Here is a 19,691-nt window from a genome sequence, read left to right on the forward strand (position 1 = left end):
AAGCTTTTTTGAAAAGATATAATCTTCACCTATTACTTAGATATGGCACTTTCTAAAAGCAGAGGCCTCTGTATCCTTATACCTAGAGGGCTACCCACACATAGTATTTACTTAATTTAAAAAATAAACAGATTGAGTGCTAGGCATGGTGGGTGCGTGCTTGTAGTCTGAGCACAGAGGGAGGCTGAGGCAGTTTGAGCCCAGTCTAGGCAAATTAGCAAGGCCTGTCTCAAAAAACCTGATGGAGATACTGCTCAGTGATAGAGCACCCTTGGGGTGATTCCCAATACTACAGAAAAAGATTGAAAGAACATTACATGTTCAATATTTCCTACTTTCTGATTCCCTGTATACCTTGGAACTTCGGATTTTGATTTAGGTGCCCATATAAATGTAGCAGTAATAGAAGTATTGGCCATGTATGACCCTAAACATTCCTATTTCTCACAGTTATATTTGTCACTCTGTATTAATGAATTTGTATTCTGATTTCTGCTGAAGCTTGGTTAATTTTGTTGGCTTCTAAAAGGTGGAACTACCTTATTGATGCTGATAACAACAACTGAACCTATGAGGTGGAGGATTGGGCTGGAGTTGTGGGCAGTGATCAGGATAGTGAATGCTACTCTATCAGGAGCCCACTGGGAAGATAGCCAGTCTTCAGCAGGTGGGGACCCCCAACAGTGCCACACTTCCCAGTTTAAATCTCTGTGGTACCATGAAAAGATAGTTGTCTTTTCAAATAATATTTTAACATTTTGTGTCTGACAATTTTTTACTTAAGGTATATCTTATTGCCACTCAGGAATCATAGATCTAAGTTCTTCGAAATATGTAACTTGCTGAACCAAATGTCAATCTATTATTTCCTTTTGCTTAATAGTTTAGAGATCCTGATTATTTGTTGATTGACTTTTCCAGTTTTTGGAAGGATGATAAAAGGGATAGTGTAATTGTAAGGATAACAATGCTAATAGCAATAATTATAATAGTGTTTTCAAATTGACCAATTACCATGTGTGTAGTACTGTCCTAGGTGCATGACATGTAACTCACAAACAGTCCTTTCAGTTAATGAGAAAACCCAGGCTCAGACAGACAAAGAAAACCAAGATCACACAGCAAACGAGAATGGAATCACACATTTCTATTCAGGCAGTCTGATTGTAGACTTAGAAGTGGATTATTTATCTCCTTGGTGTCTCAAGAAGTATTAATTCATTTGTAGCTTAAAACTCTATTTTAAGATGTGATTGTAAAGCTGGGCATATGGGGCCTGTAATCGTAGCACTTGAAAGCAAGAGGATTGTGAGTTTGAGATCAGCTTGGGCTACATAAGGAGACCTGCCATGAAACAAAACCAAAAATTATGATGGTGAGAGAATGGGAAGACACATTTTCAACGTGGTATGTGGGATCACAAACTTTTAAGATGGGCGCAAAGCTTGGAGTTAGAGTTGCCTCATAGAAGGCATCCATCAGAACAGCTTTGAATCTTGGTGAGTAGGCCATAGCCTATGAAAGACTTTAGGAGATCCATAGCCTTTAATTCAATCCTTTATGTGCCATATGTAAATATTTGGAAAGTAGTGTGTGGACAGTGGTTTAAATCTCAAAAGACTGCAATGTAGGAATTGTCATGCAGCATTTGGGAAGTAACTAGATTTGTCTGAAAGATGTCTACTCACTAGGTTTTGGTTAAAAAAATTCCTGTTAAGAATCTTTATTTTGGATTTAAAGCATTCTTACTGGTTCATGAGGCAGTTTTCTTTATGTTACTGTTACTGCCTTGACTACTGACTATTTTCAGATATGGCTTATTTATTCATTTAGCTGCAGATTAAGACTTACATGAATAAAGGAAAATGTATTTACTTTAAAAATTAAAGGATTGAGTGAGTAGCCGCGAGAGTGAAACATGTTATAGCTTCTTACCCATGCAGTTTTGAGTAGACTTAGCACAGTGTTGGAATGACCATGGGTAGCAACAATAGTGCTGAGGTGATGCACTGTAAACTGTTAGACCGATGACTCAGGATGTGTTTGTTAATGGAAAAGTTTTCAAACTTTGCTATGGTCCTTAAATATGTTTTTTTTTTTTTTTTTTTTTTTTTTCCTCTCTTTATGGCTTCTCCTTTGAAGAAGGACTAGGAAAGTAGCTCTTTTCTTTATATGGTCATAATAAAGGATTAAAATTAATTAGCTGTTTTGAGGGCATCATGCCTATTGAATTCCCTGTTTGTCCTGGAAGGAAATCCAGACTTCTGTGTGGGCTGACTGAATCTGTGCTTTGTGAGACTGGGTGCAACTTCCATGTATTCAAGGGTGGGACCATCTTGTCAACAGCCAAATGCCCTAAGAGATGGAAATCATTTAGGAGAAATTAGTCCCCTAAATGTGGTTTGTTTTTAAAGTTTCACAACCTGCCCTTCCTGTGTACACACAACACATAAGAGAAAGGTTGCACTTGCTTGTCACTTGGCAGAAGATTCTGTGAGGATTCAGTGTGGACATTGTTTTCTATGTGGCTGGGGACAGAAGCTTGCTCTTTAACCTGTTCCCAAGTCTCTACTATGTGCTGAAAACTTAGGCAACTTAGTGTAGGCTATAAGAGAAAAGACATACAGAAATAGTTGGAAAAGAAAAAGAAGTTCAGATTAGAAAGCTGAAATACATGATTTTCTAAGCTATCTACTTTTATGATGTGAGTGAAAGTAGCCTGAATGTGTGAGAGAGGAACTATTGGATTTTTTTAAAAAGATCCTTATGACCTTTGTGCTATGTTGACAAAGTGCACCTATTTTTTTATTTTTGTATGCTTGTTTTTTCTTTCAAACAAGGGTGGAGATTTTCTACTCTTCTAATTCCTGTGGGAGGGTTTGGTTTGTTTCATGGAGCAAGTTCAGTCTTGAGAGGGGTCCTGGTCTAGGAGCCTTATGTGGCTTCCTTTCTGAACGTGTTGCCTAGATGAGTCTTGTCAGCTTTTTGAGTCTTTGGTTTTTATCTTTAAAATAGGGATAAGAATACCTGCCCACCTACCTTGGAAGTTTGGGAGGGACAGTCTGCATGGTGGAGAAGAAACCTGGGCTGTTGAATCTTAACAAGCCTTCTTTGGTTTATAACTGTTTTTTTGGTTTTTTGAGACAGGGTTTCACTATGCAGTTGAGGCTGGTCCTGAACTCACTTTGTATCCCAGGCTGGCCTTGAACTCGCAATGATCTTCCTGCTTACAGCCTCCCCAGTGCTGGAATTATAGGCGTGCACCACTATGCCTGGCTTGGTTTATAACTTTGAATAAGATATGTATCTTCTCTGAGCCCTAATTTTTGTAATGCAAAATGACAGTAACATTATGTACCACTTCTTTTTTTTTTTTTTTTTTTTCCCAGTACCGGGAATCAAACTCACGACCTTCTGCTTGCCAGGCAGGCTGTTTGCCGCCAAGCTAAATCCCCAGCCCCTATGTACCACTTAAGGCTAATGTGAGGATCAGAACTGAATGAGATAATGTGTATTGGGTGTTAAGCATATTGCCAGGCATACAGTTAATGTTCAGTCAGTTATTATAAATTATACATACTTGTTTGGGCTTTTATGGTACTGGAGATTGAACTCAGTGCCTTGCATGTGTTAGGCAAATGTTCTACCACTGAGCTATGCCCTCAGCCCATGAGTTTTACATTATTGTTATTGTTAATAACATTTGAAGTGGTATTAGCATTTAATAAAGTTGGTGTGTGGAATAGAATGACCACATTTTCAAGTTTTGATGTAAGGTGTACTGTTGCAGCTTTATTGCTGAGAAAAGCTGTAAGTGTAAGAAGGAAATAATTAAAAAATAGAATTTTCTAATTTTAAATAATAGACATTAACTGCAAGACTTATCTAGATTATGTGTTTAGCTTCTTTATTTGAATAATGTTTTTTGAGGAAGAATATTGTTGGTGTTTTATAAAATTGAAACAAATGTCCATGTAGTCTGTAGGACCTAGGACTGACTAAGCACATCTTTCTGATATTTCTCTTAGAGATGCCCTTTTTCAGGAGCTTAGATAAAAGACACTATGTAACTTGTAAGGAAAAAAGTATGGTCCATAGGTGAGGAGTAATCTAAATCTTAACAAGAATTTAAATATCATCCCACATTTTAGGATATAGTATAATGGTAGGAAGTCATTACCGAGATTGTAAAGGTTATAGAAAGGCATAAAAATGACCCCAAAATGAATTCTGCTCTTTCCTTGCCTGTGCTTTTTTAAAGGTCACTATGAATGTGACAGTGACCAGAGAGAACAGATCCTGTCTGTTTTGTGTGTCTTATTAATACATCACATTCAGCACATAGGCTGAATTCATTGAGTGTCCACTGTATGCTAGTGTTGTGCTTGGATACTTGTGACCCACGGACGATGAATAGATAACAGTGGTTTCATGCTGCAGTTTCTGTGTTACCTTGAAAGACGGGGAGAAATGTTAGGGTACCTAAAATCTGCGTTTCTAAAATCTTTTCTACTTTGGAGAAGGAACTTACTATCTAATGTACTATTGTACATTAACAGTGACTTACATAACTCACTATATTTTCTATTCCGTGTCACAAGAAAGCACGATGTAGAGTCTCAGAAATCTCCACTAGTACTCCCTTGAGTCAAGTCCTCATTGTCTCCTTTTGGGCTATTTTAGTTCTCTCGTAGCTACTAGATCAGCCTCCCTTCTCTTCTTACTCCCTTCCTCTATCCTTGGAATGTCACTGCCAGCTGCTGAATCTATTTTCATGCCCCAGTAGTTTATCTACAACGTAAACTGGACCCCATCATTTTCAGGCTTAAAATCTTTCAAATGGCTTTCTTGTCACTTCTCAAGATACTATCCAAATTCCTTGGCCTCAGATTCATAGTCTTTCTCAGTTTGATTCCTGAATACTTTCCTGGTCAGTCTCTTCTACCATTTTTTCTCTCTCCTGCAAACACAATTGTTTACAATTCTGGGCTCTCTTACTTTATGAAGGCCTTTTGATATTTTCAACTTCATCATCCTTATCATTGTACCTAGCTGTATTGTTGTTATTGTTAATACATTTGTCTTCTTTAAAGGCAGATATTCTGCATCATTCCACGTTGCATTCTACCTACACATCACACTGCCAGCACATAGTATGCATCCTCTGAATGTTTGTCAAATAAATGAATAAATGAATAATGGATTAAAGATACTCCCATGTATTCACAGTGTGATTAGCAACACTTACATTTCTTAACTGTATTATATAGTATCTATAAGCCAGTTTTATAAATCCAATAATCTTTTTGTAATTAAAGGGAACTTAAATATCTTCTCCAACCCTTTCATTTTTCTCAGTGGAAGTTTCACTTTTCTCAGTCTTCTAAAACCCGAAGACACTGAATTACTTGGACAGGGGAAAGCAGCTGACTCGTGTTCACATCAAGACTAACCCTGGCCTGCCTGCCTGAGCGCCTTGCCATGGACAGGCCTAACAAATTGAAACGTGACAAGAATTCAGTGTGATGAAAGGGAAATAATTTATTTTAGCTTTGTGATATTGAAAATACTTTGAACAGTTTAAATATATACAAAAGTAGAACAGCTGTCAAGTTATACCCTCTCCCCTCTGTATTATTTTGCAGCAATTCCCTGATGTTAAATGTGTTTGTGTGTGGGTCTGTGTAGGTCTGTGTGAGTGTGTGTGTGTGCGTGTGTGTGTGTGTGTATATATATATATATATATATATTTTTTTTTTTTTTTTCCTTCCAAAACAGGATATTGCCATGTATTTCACGCTGGTCTTGTACTCACTGTGTAGCTCAGGCTGGCATCAAACTTCAGCGATACTCCTGCCTCAGCCTCCCAAGTACAGGGATTACAGGCATGTGCCACAGTGCCCAGCTGATGTTATAGTATTTCACATGGAAATATTTTAGTATGTATAGGATATGTCAAATATCCTAAATATGGGTTCCTCTGGTATTCTGGGTAGTCATGCTAATAAAATAATGAAGTGCCTCTGAAGACAGGCTCCAGAACTCTGGCAACCTCCCCCTGGGCTGGTGTCACCTGGGTACCTTACTCCCGTTGGGCAATCTCTGAGCTTGCTTCCTTCATGATTCCTGGGGACAGTTGTGCTTTGTTACTTAACTGTAAGAGGTAGAATATGGGTGAGGGGAGTAAATACTTCTTAGTGAAAAGCAAAACACCCTGTATTAAGCCAGGTAGCTTTAAAAAATACTTATCCATAAAAACCTTTAAAATTTCTTGGAGTATTTGTCAAAATGACAGTAACAAAGTTACAGTTGAAATTATTATGAATTATTATAGACATACACAAATTATAGAGAAAAATGCAAGGAGTATTCTTGGGGGTCTGCTGCAAAACTTTATTAAGTATATGCCTCAGCTTTTATTTCAGTAACAAAACATTACAGATAGAATTGAGATGTCTTGGTAATCCTTCCTTCCTTTTCTAGAAACAACTATTACTCTGGATGTACAATTTTTACTGTTTCAACACATGTACATACTTAGGTTGAGTAATGGCTTGCCTTTTTAAAGGCAGTTTTACCTTTTACTTTATCTTTACAGAATCTTTTATCTTAGAAGTATACAGAAAACTATATGGAATATTTTATTTGACTTTTAAAAAATAAGTAACCTACCAAATTGTCTCACTTTCACTTCGTACAAAGCTATAGGGTGTAGAGTGCAGTATTTTTATGATTTATAGTTTTTTATTATAAAAGAGTCAACTATAAATACAGGAAGGAACGTCAGAGGATTAAATGCTCTTAATACACTGATTTTAGCGAAACCATCTTAAAACCAACTCACAGGTAAGTTTTCTGTCCATTTGCAAAGAAAATAATTATAGAAGGAAGAGCTGTCCATCTTCTGTGAGAAGGTTTTCTGGAATGACAAATTGGGAAAGAAGTCAGAGATATCTTGCTTTGCAATTTCTTACAATGCTTTAAAAATTGACTATCCTCATTTGAGCACTGTACAATGTATACATATGTTGAGATGTCACATGGTACCCCATAAATGTACCTAAGTTTTATGCGTCAGCCTAAAGAATACATTTTTAAAAAATTAAAGAGTTTGCGTAGAATTTAAATTTTTAAAAGCAAGTTTCTGTCTGAATTCATCCTGAGCAAATTTCCTTGTTATGTTTAGCATTAGTTTTCACTCCTTGGGAGGAGATTCAGTGCTCATCCTGTTTATTCAACTAAAAAAAAACAAAAACTTTTCCCATTAAAAAAAAATCTAATTCTGGTAAAAACTTCTGATTCAGTAAGTTTGGAAAGCACTACCTCTTTCCACAAATAGATTAGCCCACATATTGGGTCTTCTGAGTCGACCAGTAAATTTCCATGATGTCAGAACACTGGGTGGCATTCTTTGGATGCAAGTCCTGTGGAATAGGGCTTTTTAGGGCATGTACAGAGAGCAGATCATGGCCTTTGTGCTACAAAGTAGTAGGGGATTTCCCGTTAGGTTACTCTAGTTGAGGCCAGTTTACCGTTATGATCTGAGTAGCAGCTACAAGACCAGTGAGAGCTGCTTGCTCAGACCATTTTGCCCTTGCAAGATTAGAGTGCCATTAGTGTGGCCCAGCCTTGATTTATAAACCTAGTTGAGATCATCACTGTTTTCTCTTCCCATGTGTTTCAAAGCGGCTGTCACTAAATTTTGATTACTGTCAGGTATTTAGTTAAGCTTACAGCTAAGCTACCTGATATATTAGTTTTCATCAGGCAGTATAGCTTACTGTCTTTTCCTGTGTGGAAGTCCTTTTTATATTAGAAAGGCTCACCTGGGCTAGTTGATTTTGCACTGTTTATATGGGATAGCCACATGTTATTTCAACTGTAATGCAAGCTGTTGGAGTGTTCCTGTCACATCTTACTGTTCGGCTCTCTTCCTCCTAGCATAGTATGTGTATGTGACAGGTGCTAATGTGTAATTATTTGATCAGTCTTGCTTAAAGGCTGGAACTATTAGCTTAACTAGTTTCTTCTGAATTTTTCCATTTGTGGTGATCCTAAAAGCAAACACTGCAAACAGTGCTCACTAGGTTCATTGAACACCTTATTTTGTTCTCTGTAACCAATAGATTGGCAGTTTGTATGCAGCATTTTAAAGGGGACCTAGAAAACCTTAACCTTCAATCTAGATAGTTACAACCCTGGTGGCAGAAATATCTTGGCTAAGAAACTGAAATGAAGTTAAGGCTAAGGCTAAATCCTGAGTTAAAACCATATTTTTCTTCTTTTTAAGAGATGATTCCAAATAAGAATCCCTGTATTTTAAAGTTAATTTATAAGCAGATTCTAAAATTCACATGAAAAAGTATAATAATCTTGGGGTAAGGCTCCTCATCAGATGTCAAAATATATGAAAGAGCTATGAAAATAAGACTTGGTTTAGCTGTCATAACAAGTAAATAAATAGATTAATGGAAGGCAGTCTCAAAATGGACTGTTTTCAATTGTAGAAGTTCTATAGTAGCTCATTTTTTTACCTGCAAGTCTTAGGCACAGATTTTTTTCTCAATTTTTAAAAATGTTTGTGATCCCAAGCACCACCCAAAAAATAAAAACAGAGGCTTGCTGGACCTGTGTGTACCTCAGTGACAGAGTATGTGCTTAGCATGGATGAAGCCCAGGCATCAAACCCCAGGATTAAAAAAGAGAGGAAGACTTGGCTTACCTAGTTAAAGCTCTGATAAGTGACCAAATTGTTGAGCAGGTTACATGGCATGAAGTTGTGGCATGAGGCAGATCAGGTTCTGTTTACTGGTTATGTATATTTGAACTGGTGACTTAACTAAACCTATTTCCTCATTCATAAATGTGGGTAACACCTACTTCATTGATTTGCAGAAATTAGAGAATGTCCTGGATGTTAAAACATTTAGCACTATACCTTACACACCTGTGGTTATAATTTTTATTAGACTTTCACAAGCATTGTGAACGCTTTCTGTTTTAAATTCTTAGATAAAAACTAGTTAAGAAGATTTTAGAAAAGTGACTGCTTTCAAATCAGTTTTACAGTTTTCTTGAGGTAGACAAACAATTCTTCCCTTAGAAGATGGACTGAAAGTTATAGAACTTTTGATTATGAAGTAAAAGAATAAAACAAAATTAGTACAGATTACAGCTGCCTTTCTTGTATTTGCTGGGAGAATTTGATCACGTTACTTGCTGCAGTGAACTTCACTTTTGTGGAGAGTATGAGAAAAATAAATAGATGGAATTTCCGAGGAAGAGAATTAGGTTAGATGTGAGAACTTTCTGACTACAAGGCTGCCAAACAGATAAGAGAAACTCCTTCGTCACTACAAGGACATGGTGCCAGTGGACCTTTCTCTTTTTGGCCTCCTGAAGCTATTTCAGGGCTCCTGGTAACCCATGTAAATACAGCAGAAACCTGAACTTCACACCAGCTCCCTGCTCACAGAATCTGTGCCAGGATTTTGGCTGCTCTTTGATGTTAGTTAATCTTCTTGCTCATGCAGGAAAGCATTCTGGTACTTTTCTCCTGTGTAGGTGAGGACAGGGTAATGTAGACAGTACATATTTTTAAAATCTGAAATTCTGAATATCTGCAGAAATTTCAGATAGAGATTATAAAAGTCCTTTAAAAGTTTTTAGAGTTTGTGCAAAAAAGGAGGTTGGGTGGGAATAGGATTAACCTAGCTCTGTCTTTGGTAGAAGGATAAATAAGTTGATCCTTTGAAATTTCTTTAAGACCAAGAATTAAACAGATATTTAAGATAGACCAAGAGTAAAATAAGGTGATCATGTAAGAAAAGTTTAGTAATTCTCTGAAGTTGCTTTTAGGAAACCACAGGTTTATTTTTTACCTTAGCTTTGTTAAGTGAGTGGATTCTGCTCATAAAAAGTGGGCATGGAGCCAAGCATAGTACCACTGGAGCTGGCAGAGCGATGTCAAATCCATCTTTGTCACTTTCTGTTTAAAAGGCATTGGCAAATAACTTCTCCTTTGGAAAATGGAGAAATCGTTATTGTGAAGATTGAGGTAATGCACATGATACTGTCTAGCACAGAGAAAGGTGCCTATTAGATGGTAGTGATAAGAATAATGATAATATTTTCTTTGCTTCTCTATTTCCTTCTTTCTTTCCCCAATGCTTTTCTTTTTTCCAGTGTTAGAAGTTGAACCCAGGACCTTGCAGAGGGTAGCCGTGTGCTCTCCCACTGAGCAATATTCCCCAGCCTCAAAGATGGTAATGACAGTGATAAGGAGAATACCTAATTGACTCCAGAAAATCATCATCTAAACTGGAATTTTTCCTATTGAAGAGAAAATTGGAATTATTTTTTAAAATTTTCTTGTACACTCACCAAAACAGCAAAGTTTTAGGGTTACATGTAAAGAACAGAGACTCTTGGTTTAAAAAACTGTTTCTACGTACATTTTCAATCTTTGAGTTGTGTGGCAGTAGCTCTTTTTTGATTTGATTGACATAGGAAGGTGGTTATTAATAACTAGTTCCTGTATGAGCTAAAACAGTATTTTTAAAAATAGTATAAATTGTAGTTAAATATTGGCATTATGGTATGATTTCCAGTATTTAAGATGGGCTGTCATAGCTTCATTGTCCAAATACGGTCTTGTCTCTTTAAGAGTGAATGAATTTTTTAGTAGAAAAGTGGACAAAAGACTTAAATCAGTCAGGCTTATAAAAAAGATATTTAAAATTATAAAAATATGATTAACTAATTTTAGCCTAAGAAATGTATAAATAAAACTAAGATTTTTATTTATTTTTTATTTTGTGGTGGTACTGGGGATCAGAGATCAGGTCCTCACGTGTGCTAGGCAAAGATACTCTTTATAGCCCACCAGACTGACAAAATTTAAAACAGTATGCAGTGTTGTCTTTCTCTTATAGGTATGGCTGGTCAATTGGTACCATCTCTGGAGAGCAGTCTTGGCATTGTGATTGAGAATTTTAAATATGAATGTCCTTTGACTCAGCAGTTACACATACAGAACAATATTATAAAAGTCCAAGAGAAAGAATGTACAGTCTGCGATCCAATATGTTCGCTGTGGCATTGCTAAAAATACCCCCAAAATGGAAACCATCTGGACATCTGTTCATGAACATTGGTTTAAAACAGTGGCACTATAGAATGTGCAATATGCCGTGATGGCTTAGTTTTAGAGGAACCTGAGTTCAGATCCTGGCGCTACCACATCTAGTTGTATCATTTTGGACAAATAACTTAATCCATGTAAGCTGTACTTTGCTTTTCCCTGAATGGTAATAATAATGGTGTATGCTTTCTGGAGGTAGTATGACTGTTGAGTGAGGTGATACACATAAGGCACAGTGTCTGACACAAAGCAATACATTACAGATTAGAAAATATTATTACTATGTGCTCTTTAAAAAGGATAAAATGGATCTGTTTGTGTTAATATCAGGGTATCTGCAAATTGGAATGGAAGAAGCAAGTTACAAAACAATTTTTTTGAACTCATCAATATTAAACTGTGTATGCATTAAAGTTGTGGAAGGACATAGTGGCAGTAACATTTAATGAGCACTTGACTGAATCTCAAGCACTGTTCTGAGTGCTTTAACACATATCAATCGTTTTTTAAAAGTTAATATCTTTTAAGTGCTTGGAACAATGCCTATACGGTGTGAAGGAATCAAACAGTAACTGTTAATTTTCACATGCTGCTGTTATCTCTTTTGTGTAGGTAAGGACATGCCACCCCAGAGAATTCCCATGGTTCATAAGTGGCAGAGCCAGAATTTAAGTCCAGACAGGCAGCCTAGCTCAACCTCTCTTACAGTAACAGTTAAAACTGGATATCAGGCAGGTAGGACTGTGAGGTCACTTTTAACTCTGCAGTGTGTTGCTTCTGAATATCTTCACATGAAGTATTTTACATTAATAGGTAGAAAAAAAGATACTTCCAATTTGGAAAGAACAAAAGTGCATTTTTAGATTTTAGAAAACTTGCCAGGCATGGTGGCTCCCACCTGTAATCCCAGCACTTAGAACGCTGAGGAAGGAGGATTGTTGCAAGTTCGAGACCAGCCTAGGCTACAAAGTGGGCTCAAGGCCAGCCTGAACTGCATAGTGAGACCCTGTCTCAAAAAGACCAAAAAAAAAAAAAAAAGTCTGGATTTTAGAAAACATTTTTTCCCCTCGGTGACCGATATCTGTGGGAATTCCAGAGTTGTGACTATATGTACACTTCTGTTTGCCCTTATGCTCAGATAACCCGGTGCTTAAGATTTTGAGAACCTCACTTTGGGGCTCATTTTTATAAGGAAATAATTACACAGAGAGGTAGGGTCCCAAGCTAAAGTAAATCTACATCACTTAGTGGTAACCAGCATTTGTAATTGAAGTCTTCATAGCCATAATGTTTTGATTTTTCAGAAAGCTTAAAGGTAAAAATACTCTTTGGTCATCTAAACAGAGCTAACAGAAACCAGTTATTCGATCCATAGTTCCATAAATATAAGATATAAGGAAGTAATGACTTAATGTTCATTGTGAATATCTGCATTAGAACTAATAGATGGCACAGAGCCCAGAACTCGGCCCTGGGTGTCTGTGTCTGCAGCGTTGTGTCCCGGGGTTCCCCTGGCACTGTGCACCCTCCATAATAGAGTGGGAGCTCTCCCTGAAGTTCGAGTGGCTTAGTCCCAGTCCAGCTTTTCTACCAGATACCCAAGTATCTTGGGTCCTCACTTGTATAAAATGAGGAAGATGGACTATGTAATATAATTTGTGTTTCTTAATGACAAACAAGAGATTTTCTATTACTCAATGGTGACCAGCTTCTGAAATTAAAGTTGCATTCAGGTTCTGTGATTGTAACGGTCTTGTCCTGTACTGAACTAAATTTGCCATCTTAGACCATAGTAGAGTGTAGAAACATCCCAAACAGAATTGCATGCATAAACTGATTTATGGAAGGTTTGTTGAGTGTGTAGTTGAATTACAGTATAACAACTAGCTGTGCAATTTATTTTTCATTCCATTTTAGTTATGTTTTTCTTCCTGTATTTGTTTTGCAGATAATCTAGAATTATGTTCTAAAGCTTACAAATCAACAAAATGACAAGGTCCTATTCAGTGCTTAGGTCATAAGTTGTTCTGTAACATTTAATTTTTTTTATCTTAAAGTTTGTTTGTTTTTGTATTCTGATGCCTTAATTTGGTGGACTTTCTGGATTTTCTCAGGATTGTGGAAGTCAGATGATCTATGTGCTTGATACAGGTATGAGTCTGATGAGTTACATGGTATGCCTGCTTCTCGTTGGGAATAGTTTTCCTTGGTCACCTGTAGTGGTCAAAAGTGAGTTTCAGTGTTTCCAAATAACTAGAAGTAACTCATAGCTATTTAAGTCTTAAAACTGTAAGCTTGGGGGATATAGCTCAACAGCATAAGCGCTTGCCTGGCAAGCCTGAGGTCATGAGGTCGATTCTCAGTACCAAGAAACAAACCAAAAAACTCTAAGCTTGATAATCATATTCTAATTTTAGCCTTACCTAACTGTTCCCCCCTCACCCCAAAGACTGCTGTTTTTAGTCTTTAAATTTTTAAATTGGTCAGGTATCTTAGAGTTAGTCTTCACTTGAAAAGGAAGAACAACCAGAAAAATAATAGTCATTTTAATATGAACATTAAGGAATATTAAGGAATTTGTATAATTGAGAAATAGGCATAAGTCTTTCTTGAAAATATTCAGTGATGCAGCAACTTTGTTTTGTATCAATGGAAAATTAAAATATGAATCTGTATTGTGTTTGAAATTAGTGTTGTATGTTTACTTGAGAAATGTCGTACATCCTCTTATGCACTCTATTTTCAAGTTTCTATTAGAAATTTCCTTTTAAGAAAATGAGAAGCAAGTATTCAAAGTCACCCAAGCCCTTTAATGTATGATTCATCCCTCTGGGCTGCTTCCCAGCAGACCAGGCTGCTTCGTTCCTCCTCCCTTGCTTTTACCAGGATGTCACACCACCTCTCACCACTTGCGGTTTTCCTGCCTCCTCTATTCATTGGTTAGTCTCTGATCACACCAAATCTTCACCTTCTAGCACAAAACCTGCAATTTGGGCTGTACTGATGTTTTGAATTAAGCACTGTCTTCCTTAAAATAAGCAGAGAGTGTAAAAGGAACCTGGGCCTCTTTAAGTCTGTTGCATTTCTTTTCTTTCTCCTCTTGCCATGTTTTGGAAAAGCATTTCCCATATTTTAAACAAGACTTGAAATTGATTGAACCTACATTTATGCTGCCCTACTTCCTGATTTAATATGGTCCATTTAAGGCATCCATAGTTACTTGAAGTGAGTACGGTGTGAGCTGTTACAATTGTAGGTACATGCCATTACAAAATTGTTTCTCTAAAAGGAAGTCTAAGACATGATTGAACAACCTTCTTTAAAATTTCCCTCATTTACTCTTCTTATTTGTCTATAGTTTTGTTTCATGACATCCAGTTTTTTTTTGCTGTTCCTCATAATTGTCCGCTAATCTAGAGCTAAGAGTATGGTTCAGAGGGAAAAATCCAGGTGCAGTGATAACCAGAAAACTATTCTGTGTGACAAAAAGTGCAAGTTAATTCTCTTTCACCACCCCACCTTACACCCTCATGCACCACTCATAAATACTTTGTTCGAATTCTAAAAGTGGTTGTTTTCTCATGGAAAAATTGGAAAATTTAAAAAATGATCAAGGACAACATTTAAATCATCCATAATTTCACAGTATTTCCACTCGATTTTCCTCTCTCTTAAAAATATAGTTGAGTTCATATTGTAACAAAGATAGAATTTTGTATCCTGCTTATTTACTTAATATTTTTTATGTTGTTAAATTTTATAGGGGAAATTTTTCTTCAGCAGTCTTTTTTTGTTTTTTTTTTTTGTTTTGTTTTGTTTCTTTGTTTTTTTGTTTTATTTTGTTTTGTTTTGTTTTTTTCCAGTACTGGGACTTCAGCAGTCTTTCTATGGTATTTTATGCTGTGATCTTTGTATGAGTCATTTCACCTAATTTTTGAAAAATTTTATTTTAAAGACAAAACAATAGGAGAGTAACAATGGTTAATACATTGGGTATTGTTATCTTTAAAGTAGTTACTCAGAGTACAAGATACTGGCATTTAATTGTCCAAACAATATTAGCACAAACCTTTCTTTTCAATGAACTGAGAAAGTAGTAGTATAACAATCTTAATGATCGTGTGTGAATGTGTGTGTGTGTGTGTGTGTGTGTGTGTATAATTTTTGTGTTGGGGATTTTTTTGCTTTTCCTTTTCTTCTTTTCTCCTTTCCCGCATCCCAGTTTCTCTTTCCTTTTGGACAGTTTCTTCCTATTGTACAATATCTATTGTACATTTTGGATTTTATTTACTCTTTCATCTTCTCACAGTAGGGAAGACAGTATGATGTTTACACATGTGAGTCTGGTTTATTTCATTTATGAATATGGTCTTGAATTGCATCCATTGGGCTGGGGATGTAGCTCAGCAGCACAAGCACCTGTCTGGCAAGTGCAAGGTCCTGAGTTCCATTCCTGGTGCAAAAAAAAAAAATCAGAGGACAAATTGTATCCATTTACCTATAAAAGTCTCCAGTTTATCCTCCTTTATGGTTGAGTAATAAAAAGACTACATCCTTTTTATCCATTCCTTGATTGATGGGCATTTGAGTTGTTTTCAAGATTGAGCTATTACAAATTATGCTGCTGTAAACATGGGTACACATATATCATTGTGATACGATGCTTTTTGAGTGTGGATGTTTTTCTGTATGTGTGTAATATATGTAATTTTTTAGTGTTTTTCTCAAAATTACTATCTTTGAATCTTGTTTGATGTACATAGTGTATTATAATTTTTGTGATACTTTACTGTTTATTATGATGATTTCAAGAAAGTCTAATTTTTTGATGTTTAATTTTTCTCCTTTCCTCCCTCTGTCTTTATGTTTTTTTTTTTTTTGGTTTTTCTCCGGTACCGGGAACCGAACTCACGACCTTGTGCTTGCCAGGCTGGCGCTTTTGCCGCTGAGCTAAATTCCCAGCCCCCTGTCTTTATGTTTACCATTTTTAATTAATTGGAATTTATTTTGCCCTTTGGTGTGAAATGAACACTTGACTGATTTTTTTTTCCTGAGATGCTCCATTGTTTCAGCATGATTAATTTAATAATTCTTCCCTTCCTTCCATAATCTATGGTTAAGTTTTCTCATAAAAAGTCATCATTTTACGCCGGGCTTGGTGGCGCACGCCTGTAATCCCAGCACTCGGGAGGCTGAGGCAGGAGGATCACTGTGAGTTTGAGACCAACCTAGGCTACAAAGAGAGCTCAAGGCCAGCCTGAACTGCATAGTGAGACACTGTCTCAAAAAAAAAGTCATCATTTTTAAAAATCAACGTTATTCTTACGTAGTTTTGGAATGTTCTCCATCTCCTTCTTGCTACTTTTGTGAACAGGGTTATTTTTCCATTTCTAAGTGGCTGTCTTTAAAATTATTATTTTAAATCATAAATTTTAAATTTTACTGTACTTAAAAATAATTTTTCGTCATTTCTACTGAACGTATTCTTTATGACAGGGATGGAAAATGTAGAAGAAAACTCATGTTGGGGTATTGGGATTGCAGAAAGCATGGCTTAGCTGACAGTTCAAATTATTTTAAATCATAAATTTTAAATTTTACTGTACTTAAAAATAATTTTTCTTCTTTTCTCCTGAGCATATTCTTTATGACTGGAATGGAAAATGTAGAAAACTCCCCATGTTGGAGTATTAGGATTGCAGAAAGCATGGCTTAGCTCTCACTCATGCAAACCCCGGTTGAAGGCCATAGGTTAAATCTGGTAGTTGAGAAGTCTCTAAATTGGTGTAGTGTGCCCTCCTCCATGCTTTCTTATGCTCTAAAAGTTTCCCTAGGCTCTTAAATTTGTCTATAAAGCTTTAGATATGTAGTCTTATAAATAAGATGGAAGGTATATATACTGATTTATATCTATAGTCTCATAATTTGTGCTTTCTACCTGGTTGTTTTACCTATGAATAATTCCTCCTTACAGATTGCATTAGAATATTCTCTGGACCCTGCTCTACACACCCCCACCCCATGGCCTCCACTCACATTCTTGTAAATTGTAATTTTTTCTTCTTCTAGCCTAATTAAAGCGTATTTCTGTGTGTACTCAGGTGTATACCAGTAAACAAAGTAATCTAAAGTTCTTTTAAAGCGGTCTGTCCTGTCTACAAGTTCATACTGATTTTTTTCCTCTTTGCAGTGCCAAAGTACAAGTATTTGAAGTTATTTGACATTTCACCTAAAGTAGTGTTTTTTCTTTTTTTTTTTTTGCATTGAACTGTGATTTATAGAGTCAGCTGAGAATCTTTTGCAGACAGATCCTATGCATTACCAGGTAGGGACACAACAATGGAAGAATTCACTTTTATAAATATTTTAAGAACAGGCAGCAGCTTTCTGAATATTTTTGAGAAACAAGGGGTGATATCGAAATATGAAGGACTGTATGAGCTGAGGGTGTAGCCTAGTGGTGGGTCACTTGCCTAACTTGCTCATGTCCTGGGTTCAGTCTCTATTGCCAAACGATACACAGCAACAAAACAACAACAAAATGTACAGATTTTAAATAAAATTCTTAACCTTTTGGTGAATATCTTAGTTTAATTGTATATATTAAGTTCATAAATACTTTCTTCTCCCATTGCAAGTTTACATAACTAAAGTGTAGAATCAATATAATCAGATATCCTTCCACTAATAGTTATTACTAAAGCCAAATAAAACTTTGGGAATTCAACCATTGGACCTCATTTCTAGCTGGTTGTGGTGACCCATGCACTCAGGAGGCTGGGGAATGAGGATCGCTGTAAGTTCAAGGCCAACCTGAACTATACAGTGGGACCCTGTCTTTAAAAAACAAAAATTCTATTTTTGAAACAATTTTGAAAACAAAAATGACAGTAACTTTGGCACCACTTCGCTGTCCTCGCCAAACTTACGGGGAGAAGCAAGTTGTCTGCAAAATGGGTTCCTCTAGGCTGGTGAACAGAATGTAGACCAACAGGGCCGTGTTAGCTGAGAACAGAAGCAGAATCTCTGTAATAGCACAGTAGATTATAAATAAATTGGATGTGTGTTACCTTGTGACAGTAATTTCACTTTGTCTAGGAGAGGTATGGAATATCCATTAGAGACTACATTTATAACTGATTTACACAGGACTAGGCAGAATGAATAACATTCAGCAGAGAATGGAAGAAAATAATTCCTGAGCATTTAATATGAGCCAGGAGATATTTTCAAAATATTTTTCCTTTGTTTATTGATCTGTTGAACAACATGACACGTCTGTGTGGCAAGCACTGTAAGTCGTTTTCCAAATACTACTTTTCATTCTCACAAATCTTATATGAACATAATAAGCATATGCACAACTTAGAACTTTATTTTATTTGACAAGAAGTTGAAGTACAGAAAGCCTAAGCATGCAGTGGCAGAGTCAGAATTCAAACCCAGGCCACCCTGATCTTGTTTCACTGGATCTGCTGCCATCAGAGTATCAGGGTTGTCAGTGATTGTCTCCATCATAGAGATGTGGAGCCTCAGTTTCTTTCCGCTGCAAATTAGCTCTTTATGGTTGCTACCCCTCTTGATGGTACTGTCACTGAAGAGGGTACAAGTAGGTCCCTTGTACGAAGAGGGACAGGGACCTCAGCTCACTACCCCCACATGGTAGATTGTAGTTTGGCTGACTTCCATGAGAGCAAAAGAACTTCAGGATGTGTCACTGGAAGCATAGGAAACCATATTAGAGAAAGAAAGGTAGAGTGGGAAGAGGCACCAGCCAGAGTCACTGGAGATACTCAGACTGATGAAGTTTCAGAATGGCCTGTTCACAAGAAGGGACGAGTTTTATAGGGTGCTGAGGTGGGCTGGGATATAATTGATCATTATGTGGGTCCAGGTTTCATAGCTCCAGGAACCTTATGGCTTGCAGGGCAATTTGGTTCCCTTGAGGTGTTTGTTTTTGCTTGGGACCAGGCTGCATTGATTCCCATTATGTGGTGTAATTGCTTCTGCTGGCGGGGAGGTGAACCTCTCCAGAAGAGGTCTGCAAGGCTCAGCTTTTCCTGGAAAACAAGGTTTATTGATACAGCTCGGAAAGTTTGTGGACATTGTCCTGGGGGGTCTGGACACTGTGAAAGCTGGTGATTAACTATTCTTTCAAACCCTGAAAATGATCTTAGTTATTCTTATCTTGATGTCCTGTGTCTGGGTAAATTTAGGGCCAATAGACCTTGCAGTGCAGACACACTTTAAGTGATTATCATGCTTAACTGCAGAGTTGAGCCCCTGTCTGACCCAGAGTTTCTAAGGTATTATGGGAGGCATGAAATGAAGGCAGAGAGTCTAAGCTTTATCCTGCTTCTCGTTAACCCATTTGGCACTTGCAGGTCCAGTCTCTGGATTCCTGCTACAAATCTTTTCTTGTCTTAGTTTATTCCTCAGTCTTGAGGGAATGAGAGTATTGGCCAATCCACTTTGCATGTTTTTTCTCCAGGTTAGAGAAGGGAATGAGCTGAGTTTTTAGTTTTTGAAATGCCTAGTCATAGGCCTG

Source organism: Chinchilla lanigera, unplaced genomic scaffold (genome assembly GCF_000276665.1).
Source record: "Chinchilla lanigera isolate Chin_1 unplaced genomic scaffold, ChiLan1.0 scaffold00004, whole genome shotgun sequence".
Classification (NCBI taxonomy): domain Eukaryota; kingdom Metazoa; phylum Chordata; class Mammalia; order Rodentia; family Chinchillidae; genus Chinchilla; species Chinchilla lanigera.